The sequence below is a fragment of the Achroia grisella genome, unplaced genomic scaffold (assembly GCF_030625045.1).
Source record: "Achroia grisella isolate CSIRO2021 unplaced genomic scaffold, CSIRO_AGI_Agris_v1 utg3627, whole genome shotgun sequence".
Lineage (NCBI taxonomy): Eukaryota > Metazoa > Arthropoda > Insecta > Lepidoptera > Pyralidae > Achroia > Achroia grisella.
In genome coordinates, this window is record NW_026712821.1 from 44431 (window position 1) to 64228 (window position 19798).

General features: G+C 33.5%; 2 pseudogenes; both read left to right on the forward strand.

Moving 5' to 3' along the window:
* Positions 1 to 4331: 4331 nt before the first annotated feature.
* LOC131844004 (U2 small nuclear ribonucleoprotein auxiliary factor 35 kDa subunit-related protein 2-like) lies at positions 4332 to 11040 on the forward strand (annotated as a pseudogene).
* A 2674-nt stretch (positions 11041 to 13714) lies between these two features.
* On the forward strand, positions 13715 to 18581 carry LOC131844010 (transcription termination factor, mitochondrial-like; annotated as a pseudogene).
* The last annotated feature ends 1217 nt before the right edge of the window (positions 18582 to 19798 follow it).

The following is a 19798-nucleotide window of genomic DNA, read 5'->3' on the forward strand; positions in this document are numbered from 1 at the left end:
TTGATAAACATCAATGGTATGTCGACAATGGTGCAACTAGCCATGTCACAAACAGGTCAGATGTATTTGAAAATTTTGAACGATTTCAAAACAAGTCACATATAGTAACAACTGCCAATGGACATGCTATTGCTGCTACTGGTAAAGGATCCATAATAGTGGAAGCAGATATTTATGGTAGAAAGCAACTGATAACTTTAAATGATGTTTGGCTTGTTCCAGAAATTTCAAAAAATCTTTTTTCTGTCTTAGCTGCTCAAGATTGGTTGAACGATAGCACATTCATATCAAAAACAAACAACTGCTAATTGATTTTAGATGGAGAACCTGTCCTACTCGGTGAAAGAGAAAAATATGGAGGTCTCTATAAACTAAGATTGCGAAACAAACCATTGAATCCAATTGAAGTAAATATTAATGCAGTTGATACAACAGATATGCTATAGCTCTACCATGAAAGGTTTGTACATCAGAGCAAAAGATCAATATGTAAGAAAAATTGTTGAACGAGAACTGGGCATAAAAATTGTACGTCCTACTCACAAGAACCCTATGTGAAGGATGCATCTATGGAAAAACTCATCGTTTGAAATTTGGAACGCGAGAAGGAGCATCAAAGCCAGGCGAACGCATTTATGGTGATGTCTGTGGACCATTTATACTCTCCTATGCCAAATATCGTTACTTCCTATTACTAAAGGATGACTTCTCAAAATATCGCTATCTATTTTTAATTAGAAAGAAAAGTGAAGTGTGAGTACAACAAACAACAAGAAAAGTGAAGTCCAAGAGAAGCTGATACAATTTATAGCTCAAGTAAAAGCTACAGGGCACATTATTAAAGAATTCTTCACTGACAATGGAGGTGAATTCGTAAATGATGATGTGAAACGGATTCTACAAAAGGAAGGCATTACGCATAGATGTACTATGCCTCACACACCACAACAGAATGCAACTGAATGTGATAATAGAACAGTTGTTGAGGCTGTCAGAGCTATAATGCATACTCCTACAAGGGAACTACATGAAAACTTATGGGCTGAAATAACAAGTACTGTTGTTTATGTACCGTACTGGTCCTACTCATTTGGAGAAAACTCCTTACGAGTTATGGCATGGGAAAAAGCCAAGGATTAAACATTTACGAATTATTGGAAGTCATTGTTATGCACATGTACCAAAGGCATCACGCAAAAAGCTGGACAAAAAAGCGAAAAAGGTATTCTTATAGGTTACAATGAGGAGGAAGGGTATCGCATTTGGATAGAAAACACTCTGACAGTAATGAACTCCAGATGTAATCTTTGAAGAAAAGACATTAAATCCTATAGATGAAAATATAATCCCTACCGAAAGTAATCATGAAGAGAAGACTGCTAAATCAGTGATCATTCCACTTCAAGTCTGTAATGATCCAACTGACTTAAGTCAAGAGCATGACGAGTCGAATGTATCGATTGATTTAACTAACGACTATACACATTCAGATACTACCGAATGCGAACATGATATTGTATCCAATGCAAACATTTTGCCACACATTGATACGAATGAACAAGATACATACGAAGATGATTTATTAAGAGAAGATACCTTATCTCAGGAAGAAATTCGTAATGAAAATCCTCGAGAGGAAAAGAGAATAATTTTAAGAGATCGATTTAAAATGAAAGCTCCTGCGAGATTTGACGAATTTGTTTTACATTGTGTAGAAGAGTCTATAATCATGAAGAAGAACCAAAGACATTTAAAGATGCGATGAAATCTGCTGATAAAGACAAATGGCGAAAGGCTATGGATGATGAAATTAAATCCCTGAAAGAGAATCAAACATGGGACTTAGTGCCATTACCAAATGGACGTAAAGCTATATCCAGTAAATGGGTTTATAAAATCAAGCGAAACTCTGATGGGTCAACTGACAAATATAAAGCTAGACTTGTTGCTATTGGCTACTCTCAAAAGAAAGGGGTCGATTATGAAAAAACATTCAGTCCCGTCGCAAAAATGACCACTATCAGAACACTATTAAGCATTGCTGCTCGTGATAATATAATACTCACCCAATTTGACGTCTCTACAGCATTTCTTTCTTTTTTTCAGAAATTTATGTCAAGCAACCTGAAGGGTATAATAATGGAACTAACAATGTATGCAAGTTGAAATGTAGCTTATACGGACTGAAATAAACTCCATTGTGCTGGAACAACTGTATTAAAGACTTCCTTATAGAACAAGGGTATGTACCTGGAGAAGATCCTTGTTTCTTCTCTATGAAGAGGGGAGAAGGTAGGCTACTATTGGCCCTTTATGTTGACGATGGCTTGATAGCTAGTACATCACAAGAGCTGACTAATGAGTTCCTTGAGGTGATAAAGAAACGGTTTAAGATAAAAATCCAAACTAACAAAAATTCTTATTATTTTCTAGGGCTTGAAATAGAAAAGGAGTCTAACTGTATTAAAGTACATCAAGGTGCATACACAAAGAAGGTATTAGAAAGATTTGGTATGCAGAACAGTAAAACTGTTGCTACACCAATAGTGAAAGAGTCTGAATTAAGAGAAGAAGATGGGGATAACACATTTCCTTACAGAGAAGCCCTTGCATATCTTATGGTAGGAACAAGACTTGACATTTCTTATGCGATAGGTGTTGTATCCAGACACTTAGAAGCTCCTACAAAAGCAGACATTACAAGACTGAAATATTTCGTTATTTAAATGGTACAAGGGATTACTATATCACATACAGCCAAGATACGCAGAAAGAATTAATCTGCTATAGCGATGCTGATCATGGTGGAGATCCTAATTCTGGAAGATCGACTTCAGGCCTGGTATGTATTTACGGAGGTCCAATATCATGGAGAAGTCAACTACAGTCGTCGGTGTCAATCTCTAGCACTGAAGCTGAAATAATAGTCGCAAGTGAAGCTGCAAGAGAAATAATATGGCTTAAACGATTTATTGAAAATATAGAGCAATCATCAAAGATTCCTGTTCTATACTTAGACAATGAATCAGCCATAAAACTTGCATTAAATCCACCCTATGAGTTCCATAACAGAACCAAGCATATTAAGCTAAGACATTTCTTCATACGAGAAGCCATAACTGAAGGAGTTATGAAAATTGCTAAAGTTGGTACTGAATTCCAAATTGCAGATATGTTCACCAAGGCTTTATACAAACCAAGATTGGCAATGCTATGCCGGCTGATTGGTGTACATGCATAGATTCAAGATTTCTCTTCACAGGAAAGGAACCATCACTTCAAGAGAAGATATTAGTTTATACCATCTAGAATAGATACGTGAAGTTATGGTACCTTACTGGCCATTTAAATTTGTTAATATAAAAAAGGAATGTACCTATGATTTTTAATATCACTCAATAATAAAATACGATTATATCTGTTTGCATATTTAAATGATCTTTCCTAAACTCTTTATTTACGGACTATATTTATCTTAAAATTATCAATATATTGTAATAGACCTTTTGCTTCGAGATGAATTTTTATTTCAAATTTCCATAGCTGAAAGGAAGTGACATCGTCCAAAAGACAAATTCGGTGAACTTCTTCAGCCGTTGCGACTGCCATTTTAATATTTTTACTGTTGTTCTACACTATTTTTATTTCTATATTATTTATTTTTACTTATTATTTGCTCTGATAGCCTGAAGGGTTTTACGAGGAAAATTGGAATCAAAGAATTTTACGTCTTTACAGAACAACTATTATATTTAGACAGCTTTTGTGACATCCTTTTAAAAAACAAAAAACAAATTAATTTCTTCTTTTTTACAGCCACAAACTAAGTAGATTTTAGAAGGAAGCGGAATATTTTTACTTATCTACTAATAACACAGATAAGATAATATTACAAACTAATAATAAATTACTGTATTGCTAAAGTGCTTGACTGTTAGACCTCCACGTGGTCTCCCCTGGAAACCTTCATAATTATAATCGTTATTATACTTTGTGCTCGTGGTCTAAAAAACAATTACTAAAAGTGGCTAGTAAAATATAAAAACATAGTACAAGAGAACAGTAATGAAGTAGAAATGAATGACACTTGTTATACATATTTATTGATTGAGGGATAATTCTCAAATTTAAGGGCCAAAAGTTGGAGGAAAGCTAGATGGTCTGACAACACTTAGAAATGAAATTGTATCTGAATTTAGCTTGAAAATCAGCGAAAATAATTCATATAGAGTGGCAACACTGAAATATTAAAAAATAAAAATGTCATGTTCCAATTTTTAATTATTATTTACGAATACTTTAGATTTTAAATAGTATTTTACCGTCTTTAGGGGATAATGTTATTATGTTGTTTTACTAAATAATAAACATTTGTACTTCTACGATTAAAACTGGAATTTTATGTTAATAATGACAGTATTAACGATGGGAAGGTATTTTAAACTTTATGAATTATTTTGTTTTCATAATTGACAAAGGCGGGTTATAGCGAATTTATTGTTTCCCAAAATATCCTTTTTTCTATTCTACACTATGTTATAAAGTAGTAAACAAAACAAAAACAGTAAATGTTATAAAGCAATTATTTAGTTTTAACGAGACTAACAAATAGCAATTTATTTTTACAAAGATTGTTTAATGTTTTGATGTTTATAAGAACACCAATCGGAAAATGTAATAATAATAATAATATTTATTTCCAGACACAAAGAATGGAGAAAAATTGTGAAAAGGGAGAGAAGACGGAAACTCCGAATTTATAATGCCAAACAAAGAGACTGTATGAATTTACTATTTTCCTCTTTTTTTTGATAAAAAATAAAACATCCTACACACTGTTAACATGTGTTATCAAATAGCGGATCTAGATCAAAAGCAAAGGATAGATTAAAATTTAAAACATATTCACATTAATTTAACATTTCTGTTACAAATATGTATGTTAATCTTTACTTAAATATTGTATGATTATCAGAAATTTAGACACTAAATAATAAATAAATAATATTAATTAACACTATGGCTATAGCTGTTTATATTTTTTGTTACTGAGGTGAATTTGTCTTCATATGTGTTTTTGCATTACTTATTTATATTTTATCAAGTTTATATATATTTTCTTGACCTTTGTATTTATGTACTTGCATAATTACATATATAATAATTGATGTGAAAATTATCCATATAGATATAGAAAAACAATCTTCTAATGAATATATTAACTGGCTAAAAGAACAAGAAGCAATGGATCTATTTGAATATGAACAAATTGAAAAGAGAAATGCTGAAGAGAATCAAAAGTGGATAGAAGCAGAGAAAAAGGTCTAGAAAAGTGGAAACAATTGCAAGAAAAAAGAAATTATGCTGCAAAAACAATTAGAAGTTGAAATGAAACTAAAATTGGTGAGGTTCTTGCGAAAATGATTATAAAACTCATTCTCTTGTACACTCAGCATTACATAACTATATATCTGCTATTATTTTTTTTTCACTTATATTAATTCTATTCTGGAAATTCTGTAGTAGGGACATTCTAATCTACTTCATTATCATGCATTAGTATTTTTTTATTTAACTAATTTATTTTTAGGAAATGCAATTAGAACAAGAAAAAAAGAAACAGGAGATGGAGCAATTAAGACAGTTAGAAGAGGCAAACAAAAGGAAACAAGAGATTTTCATGAATCACCTTCAAGAGTTTTTGTCTGGCCATGCCAATGAACCTCCAACAGAGTTATTAGTATCACATGAATCTAGACCAAATACTGAGTTTTGTCCCTTCTTCACTAAAACAGCTTCTTGTCGTTTTGGGGATCAGTGCTCTAGAAATCATTGTTATCCTGGTATTAGTAAGGTAAACCATAATAATCTCCATCATAACCCCTGGACAATTTACACTGTGCCATCTAGCCCCAAGCTAGCAAGTTCTGAAAAGTGTTTGTCTGTAAAAATAATTTTATATTTTCTAAACTTAATTATATAACTACTTGATTTTATTGCTTATATGTAATTATAATTATTATTTTAGGTGCTCCTGGCGCCCAACTTTTATGTTCACTTTGGGTTAAACAATGCCAATTACAATGAGTATGATACAGATGTAATGCTAGAATATGAAGATAATGACACATACAAAGAATTCAAAGACTTTTTTCTGGATGTGTTACCAGAATTTGAAAAATTGGTAGAGTTGTACAGTTCAAGGTAAATAATAAAGAAATTGTAAACAACAGGTATCCTTTAAAATGAACAAGATTGATCATTTATATTAAATATAGAGTAAATGAAATGGAACATTTCAACCTTAGACTCCTCAAATGTAGATTACCTACAATGGCGCGAAAGTAATTGATAACTACGAATATAAATGCGGTGACTACAAAATAAAGTTGTTTTACCTATAGTTAGGTTAAAACAATGCGGGAGTATTACAACAAATCGTAAATACCTACTATTACTTAGGATGCTAAATTGAGTTGACACTGAATTTGATATGAATCTATCAGGTAGTTGTACCTACATGTACCTACGAGATTCTAGAAATATCGATATACCGAAATAAAGAAAATGAGGTAGTAAAATACTAATTAATTGTATGCGTTTGTACAAAATATACCTAGAAATAAAATATCTAGTCCGGTTTAACCAAATAATTACAATATTCGGCTCGAAATGGACCACAAAATATTTTATTTCTAGGTATATTTTGAACAAACTATTACTAATAATAATTATATAATAATAAACAAAAATGTAATGTTCTATGGCGCAACCAATATCATTCAGCATGTGATATTTATAAGGTAATATTTTTGTTCATAACTTTGCCATTTTATTTACTATATCAAAATAATTTGTCTACTTGTGAAAACTATTGGGAAATAAAATAATACTATAAGTAGATGTACATAATATGTACAGATGTACATAATATGTACAGATGTACATAATATGTACATAAGTTACACTAAAATGTTTGAAGTTCTCTTACATATACTCCATATATATAAAAAATATACAGAAAAGTATAACTCCTTATAATAGCAGTATGATTATAATTTTATTAAGCACCAAGGATGAGGCTATTGCTTTTTTATTTTGAATTTAAAGTTATATGACTACAAACTAGCAAACAGCATAAACTTATAACAATTTTAGAGATAACACACATACAAAGACTACACAATTTTCTACAAGGAGCAATGTGTAAAATAAAATATTCAAAATATTCATCGAACATTTCCTGTATATTACATTGAAAATACAAAATCTATTTTCAATATTCCATTTCACTTGAATATGTGAAGGTGTTTCAGTTTCATGAATATCCCTGGCGTTCATTAGACTCTTTACAACTAACCCTGTAATATAGATTATATATTTACAGTAGTTTCATCTAATTAAGAAAATAATTATACTTATAAATATAAATCAGAAATAATGTTAAAAGGATATTCACAATCTGAGTCTGTCATAAAGCAAAAGGTTTGTATTAATCATTGACTTCATTAAATAGTTACATTAAAAGTTTTACCAATAATTTTCATAATGATTATCTATTTGGGGAGAAGTTCTACATTTCATAACGCCACATTTCAAAATCTAATGGTACATTAGCATTCATTCATAATTTAAAAGCTATGCTTTTGCCACTTTCCACTATCTTCTATCATGCTCTTTGAATGTTGATGTTGATACCACACTCGACTCCCATTTTGTCTTTAATTTGCTTGATGTAGCTGTGCCTTGGGCTTGGTCATTAGTAAAAGTGTTTTAATTTAATAATTCATAGGTGTAAAAGTTATAAAGTCAGACTAGAGTGATAACAAGGCTCGCAAATGTGACCTGTTGCAAAGACAGGAGAGGGTTTAAAAATTTACAAAATTTGTACTTTTCTTTTATTATTGTCAACTGTAGGCGTCATTGTAAATTTGAATTTACCACTGCAGAGAGCTAGTCTACCGCGGTTTTTCTATTACTTTTATTTGTTATCAGTGTTCATGGGTGTCATCAGTTAGAAATAACACACAAAAAATAAAAAGTATTACTAAAGTTTTGACATAATTTTGGGTTATGAGCACAGCGCCTAAAATGTATAATGTCTAGTAACAATATGGGGTTATTATAAGTTTCAACGTCCTTGTAAGTATTTTTATTACAGGTTTGCAACAATTATGAGAAGCATCTTCGTGGGAACACATATATAGAATTTGAAGAACTGCGATGTGCTGTAGCAGCATACCAGTCTTTACACACACGTTGGTATGGCGGCAGACAGCTCTCATTACAGTTTTGCACTATTGACTCATGGAAGAATGCCATATGTGGTAAGGATATGTTATATGTATTTATATAAAGCAATTTCTTGAACTAAGCACTACTTGAGTCATCTATATTAGGATAAAAATTATCCTATGTGTTCATCAAAGATATGACCTGAAGGTAATAGGAATGTTCACTCATATTCATTCAGATGTGTTTTCTTATACACCAAGTAGGTAGCAAACAAGCATACGCCCCATCCGATGGTAAACGGTTACCATTGTGTGTAACTTCTATTTCCAACTTTGTGTAAAAAATAACACAAATACAACATAGATCATTTGTTATTTTAAAATTGCAGGTCTGCAGTCCAAAAGACGTTGTCCTAAAGGGCGTGCTTGCAATTTTTTGCATGTGTTTCGCAATCCAAATAATCTATTTAGCAGTTATAATAATGAATCAAAACATAACAGTCATCGGTATGTATTTCATCATGTTTCTTGATATTGATTAGTTGTACACTGTTATTTTAGTTTATCTCACATTATTACTACTATACATATAGATAACATTTAATATCTTGACGCTGTTCAGAATTACCATAAATAATTTTTCTTAAAGAATATCCCAAGATCCATAAGTTATGATAATAATCACAGGATAATTCACACAGCGCCATCTAGACCCAAGTTAAGCTAGCTAAAGCTTGTGTTGTGGGTAGTAGATAACTGATATAAATACATAGAAAAGAAAAGAAAGGAATCAAAAATAACTAAAATTGGTGTGACGTAATTTCTTAATGGCCACATACATACATTGGTGTTTTATGCATCTATAAAGTTAATTCAAAGTTCCACCAAAAGTCAGCAATTTCGTTATGAACATGTTTATAGGCTAAACTCAATCTCTAGCACAAAATTTTTATACATATTACATAGTGAGTGTATTATAATGTATAAATAAAATAATTCAACTTGATCAAAGTGTATTATATCCTTTATAGAATAAAATAACTATTTTATTGGCCACGGAGATTCATGAAGCAAATCATTGAGATCGAGTTTCGTTGGATTGGTTATTTGTTTTCCTAAATTTTCACAGACAAATTAAAAGGGTATCATTTAAGCTATCGCCAATTTATTTAGTTTTATGTTTCTTAAATAATAACGTTTGCCCGCAAAATAGTAAATTTGTCACCAAAATGTAGTCACCAAACTATATAAAATCAATTCCACGATAAATCACCTAAAATCATGGAGATAGAGGGTCTAGTAGCAAATAAATGTCTTTGTATGTATTATAATAGGTTTGTCCTAAAACATATTTAAGCTAACTAATTTAAAGAGATCGCCAATAAATCATATGATGTCACTAGAAAATTTCATAAAGTTCCTACTACTACTTAACTAGAGATATGCCTCCCAAGAATCTTCATTTTCACAGGTTGTATAAATATATTTTAATAAAATTTCTAGCATTACTATTCGTAAATAAAACATTTAATTAAAGTAAATAATCAATCTTTATTGTTAAAAATAATAATTACTGAATAATCAGCGCTAGTTTGGATTTTAAAGGGCGCCCCTTTTTTCTTTTTCTGGGCGATAAGCACATTTTTGATGCTGGTTAGCCTGGTTGTTTCCATTGTTGAGACCGGATTGGTAAATGTTTAAGAGCGCGCCAATTTGTCTTCGCCTCATTGAATATATTTTCATTAAAGTAATAACTTGATGTATTAAATTGGTAACGAATACTATTAATTTAATATTTAATAACTGAACGAAATAAAATGTAACTACTGTATTGGGACAAAATAACAAATAAAAAGGAGTCACAGTCAGGGATCGATAATCGATGTATTTGGTGACAGAACTACCATTCTGAGCACAAAACTATTATTTAAGTAATAAAACTGTAAGAATTTTATATTCGTTTATATATGTAACGAAGTTGTCTACTGCACTACAATTTTTTTGGTAATCTATCTCTTATTTTACACATATATTAACATTAATTTGATAATTCATATCTGGGAACACTTTGGTTTGTCTGAGAACGAAAATATTTCGTGGTGATAGATCTATTTATTAGGTGACACCACTTGATGACAAATATAAATTTTGGTGACAAGAAATATAACCCCCAAATTAAAACAACGTAACATGTATGTAAACGTAAAAGATCATCGTAACACGTTTACGATTTTCATAATAACCCTAGATAATTCACACAGCGCCATCTAGTCCTAAGCTAAGAACTTGTGTTATGGTTACCAGACAACTGATAGAATATGTTTTTTTGTTTATAATATACATAGAAAACATGTTACTCGATACAAACTCCTACCATGTATATGTTTGCATACTAATATGGTTTTACCGTGCGAGGAATCAAACCCACGATGATCGAAAGAAGGCCGAATATTCGCCTAGTCAATTCCTGATTAGGATTATTATAATCTTACATTTATTAATTACCATAATCACTTTTGTATAAAAATATTTCAGTATACATCGGTCACCACGTCGTTCATGGAGATGGTCTGAATCGCCGGAAGTCGATATATCAAGAAGGGAAATTGATAAAAAGAATAACACAAAAAATTACTGAAACAGAAAAACATGGCGATTTCAAATACCACAAAAAAAAATACAGACGGAAAGATAGAGATAGACGTAGTAGGCGACAAAAAGATTAAATGCAACTTTTCGATATTTTCATTACTCACCCTACTATTTCATTTCATTAATTAAATAATTGATAGCTGTATTGTATTGATATACTGATTTTTATTTATTGTTGACGTATCATTATCGATGACCTATTCTACTAATTTTTTTTATTTATAAACGAGCATGCGGCTCACTGATGGCAGTGATTACTGCCGCCCATGAGCACCCGCAACACCAGGGGAATTGCCAGTGCGTTTGCTTTTAAAAAGGAATAAGCTCTTTTCTTGAAGGTTTCAATATCGTATCGGTTTGGAAAAACCACTGCTGGAAGATGATTAAAATGTGGTTGAGCGAGACAAAAAGTTTTTAGAAACCGCACTGTGGAAGACCGCCATTCATCCAGATGATCAGGATGGTATTTCAGTTTCTGGCGGGTGGTACGGTGGTGAAACTCAGCAGCTGGTATTAATCCGAACAATTCTTCAGAACACTCCCCGTGATATATGGTAGAAAATGTACAGGATGCAATATCTCGCCGCAAAGCCAATGGGTCGAGTCTGTTACATAGACGTTGATTACCAATGATTCTGGCTGCTCGGTTCTGAATGCGGTCAAATGGAAGTAGCTGGTACTATGGTGCTCCCGCCCAAAGATGAAAACAGTATTCCATATGCGGCCGGATCTGCGCCTTGTATAATTGCAAGCGATGGACCGCCGTGAAATACCGTCTCACTCTACTGAGCACACCAAGCTTTTTTGAGGTTATTTTAGCCTTGTCCTCCAAATGACCGCAAAACTGAACGTCACTGGATATATCAACGCCAAGGACCTCGAGATTTGGCTTCACATCAAGGAGAGTGTCTTGAAACTGAGGAGATACGATAAATGGAATCTTTTAGCGGTAAACGCGCAAACTTCGCCTTCTTGGGGCGAACTGAACACAATTTTTCAGACCCCAAACCGAAACTTGATGGAGTGAAGTTTCGATTTCAGAAACAAGTCATGTTCCGGTGGTACTCTATAACTTTTGCCTGCGATATACTTCTACCAATAGCCTCTGCCCATCGATGAAGTCAATACTAGAAGATCACCAGCCGGACCGACCCTGGCGAAAGCCATACTGACGAACAGAAATCAACTGGTTCACTTCTAGGTATCGTAGGAGTTGACGGTTGACAATCGACTCCATGATCTTTGAGAATAAGGAGGTGATGGCTATGGGCCTATAGTTAGCTGGATCTGAACGTTCTCCCTTCTTAGGGATCGGATGAACCAAAGCCGACTTCCAAAGTTTCGGGACTACACCTGTAGAGTAGCAGTACCGGAAAAGACGCGTTAGTACCGGAGCCAACTCAGGTGCACACGTCCTGAGCACAATAGCAGGAATACCGTCAGACCCACTCGACTTGTGGATATCTAGGGAGAAAAGAGACTTACGTACCAGCTTTTGGGTAAATTTTACCTCTGGCATAGAAGTCTCACACCGCGAGATGACCGGCGGTGATTGCTCCCTATCGTCCAGTGTCGAGTTGGATGCAAAAAGAGACCCAAGGAGATCGGCCTTCTCTTTAGCATGTTGGGCCAACGAGTTATCCTCTCTGCGCAGTGGTGGAAAAGATGGCTGACAGAAATTTCCCTGAGCAGCTTTGGCAAGAGACCAAAAAGCCCGGGATCCAGATGGAAGACTGTTCAGTCTCTTACCAATTCTGCTGATGTGCTCCGACTTTGCTGTGGCTATAACTCTTTTGAAGGACCTGGAAGCGGAGTTATACTTCCTTTTATGGGCACTGGTATCTGGATCACTCGACTTCACAGCTGCAATCCAGGCACGGAAGCATTCCTGCTTATGGCGCGACGCCGATCTACAGGATCCGCCATACCAGGACTGAGATCTACCACCGACAGGTACCTGGGAATTTGGAATAAACATCTCCATTCCCTGAAGTACTACATCGGTGACAAGTTCAGCTATTGCATCAGGACCGTCCAGTGCGAAGCAAACTCGCCCCCATGGGTAAGATGCAAAAAAACTTCGCATCTCATCCCAATCTGCCGACTTAAAATGCCAAACACGACGTCGACCAATAGATCGCGGCAAAGAAGGACGCGTGAGAGGCACTTCGCTCCGTATCAGACAATGATCAGAGGATCCCAGTGGAGCTTCCACAGAGATCTGATATCCGTCCGGATGAGAAGTCAGCAGAAGGTCCAACAGTGAAGGTATATGGTCAACAACATCAGGAATTCGCGTAGGCGAGGATACCAATTGCGTCAAACCATACGCCAAAGCAAAGCCATAAACAGATCTCCCGCATAGTCGGTGGTACGTGAACCGAGCCATTCAAAGCGTGATGGGCGTTGAAGTCACCTAGAATCACGTCCTCATCGGAGGGAATCTGTTGGAGCAAAAATCTGTAGCCATTTGGACGTGTTCAATGAGTCGGTCAGTTTCGGTGTTACCGCTATGGGACCTGTATAAGCATGCATAGATGCGGGGGTGGTCATCGCAATCTACACGCAACCATAAAATGGACAGGTCAGTACCTTCAAGTGTACCAAGACGGCGACAACAAATATCCTCTCTGTCATAAGCGCACACACCGGCCCGTGGAATAAAATGGTGTTCCAATTTATATCCAGGGTAGGTCAGGTACGAAATTTCGTCGGGACAGGATATTTGCGCCTCCGTAAGGAAGAGCAAAGCCGGCCTCGCCGTCTCTAGGTGGTGGTGAACGGCGTTGAGATTGGAATGAATTCCTCTGATGTTGCAAAAACTGACTATGAGCAAGGGAAACGCCAATGGAGATTTGCTCGGTTTCCTTTTGGCCAAATTAAGCGGAGTATTGCCCACCCCAGAATACGCAGGGCAGCCTGAGTGTGATATCTCAGGGGTGGATTCTCCAGTAACATGGTTACTGGTACCAGCCTGGGGTAAAATCTCTTGTAATCCGCTGCCATAGTATGTAAGAAAGGGGTGGGTAGGGGAAGGAAGTAGGAAAGGGATAGGGGGAGGGGGAGAGGCGTCCAGAACCTACAGCTCACCATGCGAAACGCGATATCGCTTAACGCCGGTTTTCTGCCGAGGTGTGGTATTTCCCGGTTCGAGCGGCCCAATCGAGCTGAACAACCACGTGTGGTCGTACAGCTTGCTCTACCACTTACAAAATGGACCCACGCCCGAAATCTTAGGCACAACTAGTTATATAAAATTATCTAACCATCCTTTACCCATTAATTAACCCTAAAGAATGCTAATGCGCCAGCCCTCGCACTAAACTAGCAAACCGCATTGGAGATCCGCTCTTGCCCTTACAGTACTCTTGTAGAGACACGTACGGAACGAACGCGCTTTTGCGTGGTTGGTAGTCTCGGAGATCTAGTCTGCAGTTCTCACAAAAGAATCGCGTAATCCGGTATTGGATCCCAGAACTGGGAAGAGTTAATCAGGGCAACCGGCGCTGGATTTGCAATAGAATACTCAATATTTTTCATTTTACGATTTCCATTTTCCAAATTTAGTATTAAAGGGCTAGAGGCAAATAGCAAGGACAATTGGTAAAAGGCAAGGGCAAAGAACAAATGACAAGGGTCAGGGGTAGGCCCAATGGTAATGAGCAGTGGGTCAAATAGCAGGAAGCAATGGTAAGAGATAAACGGCACACGGCAAACACTAAAATATGAGGGAAGTTTCAAATATTGAACATGCTTCATCTGCCATACCAGCCAGTCTAGACATCGATTGAAAAATTGACAAACTTCGTTCTAACAGAAAATTCTCAAGTTAGATATAATTTAAAATTTATTTCATTGTAAAATAAATCGTCGTCTGATTGTTTGTTAGTGGCATAATGGAACACATTAGCCTCGTGCTAAAAAAGACTGAAGAACTTTTATCCATGGTCATGAATAAAGAATTGTTAAAATAAAAGCTAAAAAGGAGATTTGTTTAATAGTTGCCAGTGCCGTCACGATTGTTTAATAAATTAAAAAGCTTATTTTCAAAACAATCAACAAATATTTTTTGAGTATGTTACTGCTAAATATTCATTGAATATTATTTTCTGTCAGTGCTGTTTTTTTGTTACTAGTTACTACTAAGTATTAAAATTCTAAAATATTTACCATTTACTCCAAAATATTTGGACATGAAAACACTGATGTTATGATTGTCACATTTACAATACAAATCATATGGTTCAAATTCTATGTATTTTTACTCTTTACGTGCTATAATTAATTTAATTGCCATAAAGTAGAATAAATGATTTAAGTCAACTTTAGTAATAAATAGTAAAATTATTATAAAATCTTTAATTATGGTTAAAGTTTAATAGGGAAGTTATAGCGGATAAATTATGATATATAGACATTTAATAATGAATGTTACTAAGAGTTTTACACCAAACAGTATATTAATACAAAAACACTTTTAATAATTGTACCATGTTTTTGTAATATTAACATACTGTACTCTAGTTCCCAAATACGAGTATCACAAAAAAGAAAAAGAATCTATTAGAAAATGGTGATAATGGTAAGTATAATAAAATATTCACATAAAAATACGATGAATAATAATATCATAACTTCATATTATAACATATTTTTCAGGTCTACATACAAAAAGAGAAAAAATAATTTCACTATTGAACTTTCAAACAAAAGATGATGCCTCACCTTTTTATAAACTGCCAATAAAGACTTTACTCCATGTATACAAAACTACTAAAATAGATGACGCAAATTTATATTGTAAAAATAGATTGTATTATATTTCTTCTCAACTGAATGTAAGTATTATTATTTTATTTATATCAGTAGTGTCTGTTTAGGTTTTATAGCCAATAAAAATTTTCAAATTCACTTTGCACATAGGAGCTTCTCAAATCAAGACTTCTTCAATTTTTTTAATTTCTATATATATTTATATAAATTTAGTATATCACATATATCAATATTAGTATATTTAAAAGCCCTTATTACAGGTTACTCAAATAAATACTCTAATAGACTGATGTTATTAAATAAAAGAAATGTGCTTAACAAAATTTTCCAAATTTTGTCATAATGAATTTACACATCTTAGGTGGTTGTAGTCCTCTCACACATGAATAAAATATCATTGGGAAAATACACACTCTGACCTGAAGAGATAAAAACCATTTCTCCTAAGAATATACTTTAATTCATATACCTACATGTTTAGGTAGCAAACTGGGAAACAGTAATAAAAGTGCCTCAATATCAATCTGCATCATGAGATGGCCAATTCTTATCACTTATTAAGAAAATAAATTACATAATTTTCCCCAGGCCTGCACAAAAATATTTATAAGAATCAGTCTAGTCATTAGGAGTTATGTTACAATCACACAGTACATACAGTATTATACATATAATAACTGTACACATTACATGACAATTATTTGAAGATATTTTAAATTTTTTCTCTATTTTCAGTACCCATCTTCACTTCTAAGTACACAACTTGCTCGTCGAACATTTATTTATAGTTTGTCCTTTAGCTGGCTCAAAAATTCATTAGAGGTATTACTAGGTAAGATATATATGTATAATTAAAAATATACCACCCTGACTTAACCCATGTGTAGTTATTACTACTAATGGGGTAAGTCAGGATGATATATGGGACTACCTATTGGTAGTCAGAGCCATTGTTAATTGTTGCATTGTGGCAAGGTGATCTCTCTCTAGGAACTGTCTCTCTATTTAATTTTTGTTTGACTTACTGTCTTGTGATGAAAACTTCGATAACAGAAGTTTTCTTCACATGTCAGTAATATAAATTGAAATAGGTATATGTCTCAGTTTTTGTATACTATCAGTGTACATTTATTTACCTACTAATGTTTACAGACATGGGAGTAGAAACAGATCGCATTGTGAGAGATCTATGGGTACTCAAATATCATAGTGAAACAATACGGGAACGGTTACAAAATGTTAAAGACAGGGGTATTGACGTTCTTTATCCATGGATGGTTAGTGTTCTGAGGACATTTTAAACAGGTTGGTAGGTACTAATGTTATTGATTTATTTACTGATGTAACTTTATAAAAACTTGCAACTAAGTGCAGGACAATAAGCATGTCATCTTAGTTATCTGGAGTGGCAAAGCATGAGCGGTATCCTTATTTATAATGTGATATTGTATAATATATATAGAAATGACAAGAGATGGAAGCGCCACCTAGGCAGCTCAGTACAGACTACTGCCAATAGTTTCCTTGTCGGGCCTGTGGTAGGCTATGCCATTCTCGTATCGGTTGTTAAAAAAGCTGTTCATGGACCATTATGCCATAAATCGGGCCTATAATAGACGCATAGGCCATTATATATATATTATTATATAGAAATAGATAAATAGGATAAGAATGAAGTCAAGTCAGCCTTTATGGTGATTTCACCATAAATTAACTACAGTGGTTTCAAAAGAAAGGTATACAGATGACATTTTCGGATAGTTATTTTCAATGAGGGATTTTATATGAATTTTAAGTATTCTAGTGCTTCATCCAATTCGTCGGACTAGTGTCATATATCATCACAATATTATCAGTATCGTCACATATATTTTTTTTCAGATATGTGCATTGTCGCTGGAAACAAAGAACATACTGGAGAAACTAACGCATCGCAGATATATTTAGTTAACTCGACTAAATATAATACCATCAAGGGATGTTGACACAATGTGTAGGACAATACCAGCCTAAAGACTATACGAGTAACCAAGGTTTTTTACATTTCATGTTAATATATAAGGAGCCAGTATAATTCATATATCTATTACAATTACGTAAATTAATATAATTTTTAGATAAGAATTACTATCGGATTGAGTTCATTTCAAAATTGATTTAAACAACAATATAGTTTTCCACTTAAGAAAAAAGTAAATGATAGGCCTTTATTATTAACTCTCAAAAATTTTAAATAAACACAAGCATGTGTGAATATTAAAAGAAAAAATTGAGCTTAATATCTAGTTTTATACTCCACACACATAGGTGGTCCAATTATTTCGACATTAAACAAATACATAATAATAACAATGATCTGTACCTTGATGATCACTTTCGATTTTATTCTATAACCTATTGATGTCAGTAATATATGTGCACTATGAGACATTTTTTACTAGATTTAATCTGCTTTTTTAAAATAATAGAGCGTAATTTCGTCCTCGTAATACAGTTCATCTTCATGTTATCAAAATTATTTTGTTGCTTTGACGCATGAAAATAACAAACAGACACTCTTTGAAATTTATAATATTAGTATTGATTAGTCATCATGATGAATGTTTCATCTTGTAGAACCGTGAAGGTGTTTCCCAAAGCTCAGTTTATGAAGAATTCCTTTTTTTAAAATAATAGTATCAGTATTGCTTTCAAGATAATCGCTTTCTCCCCATTTGTTTTAGGTTAAATATTTTCTGGATTTTCTGGAAGAAGAAGGCTTTCAATTGGAAGATATGCATCAAAAATACGAATATTGTCTGCTTCTCCAAAACAGTAAAAAAGCGATTACTACAACTACGTAATTTAGGGAATTGAACAATTAACTTAAATATATTATGTAGAAATAAAAAAAATTACAAAAGTAATATTATGAGTCCATAGCTTCTATCAATTACCAAAAAGAATGAGCAAGAGTAATTAGTCAAGTAACACCATCACTGTTTCTGAGATGTGATTTTTGTAAAGTTTGTTAATTAAATTTTGAACCATATATTTTGCATTTCATTTCGATTTTAACACTTCTTGTCTGGCAGAATACTGTTTGAAATTAAATATAAATTGATTATCAGATGGCATTAATAATAATAACAAAGTCCTACAATATTTATTTAATTGGGGTTGCATTGTAAGTGACAATAATGATTCAGTGTACAATTTGTTAGATGTATGTATCTCTATTTAAACTAAAATCAATGTCGCAATTACCTGTTTATTTATCAGAACATAATACACATATAATTTAATTCATATACATTATACACCTTTGAGACACAAATTACCAAAACCCATGTTTACAACCCTAATACATATAATTGCATATTTTATGACAGTTTTTACAGATGAGAATGTTACTTTGATATGAAATAAAACAAAATTACATTAAAATCAAGTGATTATTGCCTCTGCCATACAAAATGTCATTGGAATGAATAGCATGATGTAAAAAAACACTACTATTTTAAACAAATATTAAAAGATAAATGTCTACACTTGATTGTCTTGTGGCCTTTGATCACAAATTACATTGCAATTGGGGGTCACAATTTTTTTTTCATATTTGTAGGCAGTTGTTAAATAACAACAGCTTGTAAAATATGTAAGGTGTAGTAGGTAATAATATTATTTATATTAAACTACCTATATAAAATTATATAGTGTGAGGTTTGAGTAGGAATCCATAGAGGATGTAAATTGAACTACTGATGAGCACACTGTACATTAGGGCCAGCATGCATATGCTCATCATCATTTCTTCACTGGCATAAGCTTCTCTCACGGCCTCTGCCTCGCTCACTGGCTGTGTAATCCATCAAATTGACTTCCTCAACATCATCACCAGTAGGCATAACAAAGGCTGGACGTGGTAAAAAATACATTCAATTTTTTTCAACTTATCTTCAGAGGCAAAATTATTTTTCTGGGAAACAACATCAAATTTTATGTACAAATTGCCTTTCCTAACAGTTCTTTATACTGAGGCTACCTTCACCTTGTATCCCTTTTAAATCTCCAGGTTTTATGACTCTGCACTGCTGTATGTTTAATTAGCAAGTCCCGACCATCTAAGTGTTTGACAAATAAACTGAAAACCACACAAT